Source organism: Hylobates moloch, unplaced genomic scaffold (assembly GCF_009828535.3).
Source record: "Hylobates moloch isolate HMO894 unplaced genomic scaffold, HMol_V3 SCAFFOLD_1485, whole genome shotgun sequence".
Classification (NCBI taxonomy): Eukaryota; Metazoa; Chordata; class Mammalia; order Primates; family Hylobatidae; genus Hylobates; species Hylobates moloch.
This window is the reverse complement of record NW_026653760.1, coordinates 6687-11098: the sequence shown is the minus strand read 5'-3', so window position 1 is coordinate 11098 and position 4412 is coordinate 6687. Positions and strand designations below refer to the sequence as shown.

Sequence of the window (4412 nt, the reverse complement as noted above, 5' to 3'; positions counted from 1 at the left end):
ACCCATGAAGAAGCAAGAAACTCAATTGCGCATGCATGCATTTCTCCTTCCATAAATATTCATAACTCTTCCTAGAGCTTATTAAATAAATGTATTTGGCCATTCCACTCAGCATAAAATACTATTTCCTTTACCTCCTCCTTGAAGCATCTGTTTCTGGCTTCTGGCTGGAGGCTATGCTTCCCAGCCTGTCAGAAAGACAACCCTGCAGGCTGCAACCCTTTATAGGAAATAAATCTCTCACTGGGTGTGGTGGCTCATGCCTATAATCCCAGCACTTTGGGAGGCTGAGGCGGATGGATCACCTGAAGTCAGGAGTTTCAGACCAGCATGGCCAACATGATGAAATCCTGTCTCTACTAAAAATACAAAAAATTAGCCTGGTGTGGTGGTGGGCATCTGTAATCCCAGCTAATCAGGAGGCTGAGGCAGGAGAATCGCTTGAACCCAGGAGGTGGAGGTTGCAGTGAGCCAAGATCACACCATTGCACTCCAGCCTGGGCAACAAGAGGGAAACTCTGTCTCAAAAAAATAAAAATAAATATAAAAATGAAGAAATGTCTCCTTTCCAAATTTTTGAACCTCATTATTCTTCCATTGACAGCGTTAAAAGGCTCAAAAAGACCTTTCCATACTCTCCCACGGAAGCCCTAGAAATTGTCATTTAGTTCATCATTTTGGATGCCTGAGAACTTGTAATCCAGTGAGTAGAAATGTTGGTGCCCCATTTATGGCTGTCAACCTGCCAGTTCTCAGGAGTTTGTATAAGCCTAAATCTGAAATTTGAGAAAATTTTTATCTTCCAAATTGCCTCCTTTTAGACCTTTCCTTTCCCAATTGAGTCTCTCAACTCCCTGTAATCACTGAAACTTTAGGCACCCTGCTCCATGCCTTGGAGACTCTCAATGTGCTCAAGAATCTGCAAAAGCAAACACCTGGGGCTGAAAAATAAATTAGAAAAAAAAATTTATTTCTCAGCCTCCATAACATTGTATGTCAAAACAAAAGAAAATCTTAAAAATCTCCAAAAATATTGCTGAGAAAAAAGCTTTAGCCCTCATATGAAGAAGAAAAAAACTTGTTCCATTTTCCAGATACACAGTTATAATACAAATATAAAATAGGGCAAAGACAAAAACCAAGTCTTCTATATAAACTAGTGAATTTTGTAGTTATTATAATCACATTAGTCAGTGTTCTCCAGAAAGGCAGAATCAATAGGATATATGTAGATAGATAGATGAGAGAAATTTCGTTAAGGGAATTGGTTCACATAATTATGGAGGCTGAGAATTTCCACAATAGCCTGTCTCCAAGTTGGAGAACCAGGAAAGCTGGTAGCATGGCTCACTCCAGACACAAAGGACTCAGAATCAGGGAAGCCAATGGTGTAACTCTGATTCTGAGGCCAAAGGTCTGAGACCCTGAAGTTCTGATGTCAAAGGCAGGAGAAGAAGGATGTTTCCATTTCAGAAGGAGATAATTCACCTTTCCTCTTCCTTGTTGTTCTATCTGGGCTCTCAACCAATTGGATGATGCCTGTATTCATCCATTTTTATACAGCTATGAAGAAATACCTGAGTCTGAGCAATTGATAAAGAACAAAGAGGTTTAATGGGCTGACAGTTCCACATGGCTGCAGGGGCCTCACAATCATGGCAGAAGGGGAAGCAAAGCCGTCCTTCTTCACATGGCAGCAACAAGGAGAAGTGCTGAGCCAAAGGGGAAAAGCCCCTTATAAAACCAACAGATCATGAGAACTCACTCGCTGTCATGGGAACAGCATGTCAGTAACCACCACCATGATTCAATCACCTCCCACTGGGTCCCTCCCACGACATGTAGGGATTATAGGAACGACAATTCAAGATGAGATCTGGGTGGGGACACAGCCAAACCATATCAGTGCCCATCCACATTGGGTCATGGTTATCTCAGTGTCTTCCAGAAACACCCTCACAGATATGCCCAGAAATTGTGTTTTACCAGCTATGTGTGTCTCTTAATCCAATTAAGTAGATGTCTAAAATCAACCATCAGAATATTTATGCCTGATTCATGGCTGAAATTTCAGGATGAAATCTATGAAATCTCTATTTGTGTTTGTATATCTATTAATGTATGTTATGTATATCTGATATTTTCTTAACTCTGGATAGCATTGCAAAATTCATTTATAAAATCCTCTAAAAGTGCTCTATTCTAACTTGGCTTGGAAAAAAAATAAGCATTTATAAATAAATATTCGGCCGGGCGCCGTGGCTCACGCCTGTAATCCCAGCAGTTTGGGAGGCCGAGGCGGGCGGATCACGAGGTCAGGAGATCGAGACCACCCTGGCTAACACGGTGAAACCCCGTCTCTACTAAAAATACAAAAAATTAGCCAGGCGCGGTGGCACGTGCCTGTAGTCCCAGCTACTTGGGGGGCTGAGGCAGGAGAATGGCGTGAACCTGGGAGGTGGAGCTTGCAGTGAGCCGAGATCATGCCACTCCACTCTGGCCTGGGCAAAAGAGCAAGACTCCTGTCTCAAAAAATAAAATTAAATTAAAATAAATAAATAAATAAATATTCACCAAACCCTAGAAATATAGGAAATGATCAAATGTTTTTTAAGTTAACACAATTTGGATAAAACTTAGTTAAATAAGATTAATATAATATTTTTGGTGTAATAAAACAACTGTGTCTTCAAAGTTATCACTATTGAATATAAGACAAACATAAATTCCTATTCTGCTTGAGTTCTAGTCAAATAAGCTAATATTATACTTACTAGAAATGTAAAATCTTAAAGCTTATAGATTTGATTCTAATTAATTTGTCATTCTTAGGAAAAATGTAATTTTTTTATGGTGAAAAGATACACATATATTTAGAGTTAGCCAGCTGGACTCAGTTTAGATGGTCCCAATTTTGTTGCAACATCCAAAACGTCATAATCAGGAGCCAGTCGAACATATGCCTTCTTCTCTTTATCAGGACAAATGAGGGTGGTGACCTTGGCCACATCACTGTCATAGAGCTTCTTCACAGCCTGTTGTTTGATCTGGCGCTTCTGGCTTTAACATCCACAGTGAACACAAGCGTGTTGCTTTCTTCTATCTTCTTCACGACCGACTCAGCGGTCAGCGGAAACTTGATGATAGCATAGTGGTCAAGCTTGTTTCTCCTGGGGGTGCTCTTCCGAGGATATCTGGGCTGCCTCTGGAGTCGCAGTGTCTTGGGCTGCCTGAAGGTGAGTGACATGCGGATCTTCTTTTTTGCGTGTGGCTGTGGACACCTTTCAACGCTGCCTTTGTGGCCTTTAAAGCCTTCGCTTTGGCTTCAGCTTTAGGAGGGGCAGGAGCTTCCTTCGCTTTCGGTGCCATCTTGTGAAAAGCGAAAAACATTATTTCAAAAATAATTTGTTTACAGTAAATCTGCCTAATAGTAGTTTCCAAAGTGCTTTTGGTAATTTTTAACCTTAAAGTTAAGCTAAGTAAAAGATTTGCCTTAAATATCTAGACAACTTATAAATAAGGTACAATACTAAAACGTTAATTACTGAACATAAATAATTCAAGTTTATATACTTTTGGCTATTTTTACAGAGAGACTAAAGATATTTTGGCCCATTAATAAACATCTTTCTTTCTGCCACACTGAGAAATTGTATTAGGAAGAAACACATCCCTCTAGATGTTGGGAGATGGCATATTCATACATTTTCTGACCTACGATAGAATGGTAATATATGACAGTTTATAACTGTCTACTTCCTAGTTTTCTCTGGAAAATAAAAGATTACTAAGTATTAAAATTATAATCAATATATGTAAATAAAACTACTAGAAATAATAGAATAACTAGAAACAACTCTATGCAAAGCATGCAAGAAAAGTAGGGCATGTTTCGCAAGTAAAGTAGGATGTATTTTTTATAAGGAAAATCATACATAAGATACAAATAAAAAGAGATACCTAACCTCCCCTGTGTTATATTTGTATGGGTAAAATCTTATGTTTTCAAAAATTATATAAAATTCCTGGAAATTTGTCAATGTCCTCCTTATCCATGCTATGTGCCAGTATAGAGTAATGAGTCATAATTCCAACTATTATTTTAAATGCTGTGCCAGGTGAAGTGGCTCACGCCTGCAATCCCAGCACTTTGGGAGGCTGAGGCGGGCGGATCACAAGGTCAGGAGATCCACACCATCCTGGCTAACCCGGTGAATCCCTGTCTCTACTAAAAATACAAAAAATTAGCGGGGCGTGGTGGTGGGCACCTGTAGTCCCACTCGGGAGGCTGAGGCAGGAGAATGGCCTGAACCCGGGAGACGGAGCTTGCAGTGAGCCGAGATCGTGCCCCTGCACTCCAGCCTGGGCAACAGAGCAAGACTCTGTCTCTAAATAAATAAATAAATGTTTTA

At 40.0% G+C, this 4412-nt stretch overlaps 1 pseudogene; it reads right to left on the bottom strand.

Moving 5' to 3' along the window:
* Nucleotides 1-6: 6 nt before the first annotated feature.
* Nucleotides 7-3487, bottom strand: LOC131382699 (large ribosomal subunit protein uL23-like; annotated as a pseudogene).
* Nucleotides 3488-4412: the final 925 nt, after the last annotated feature.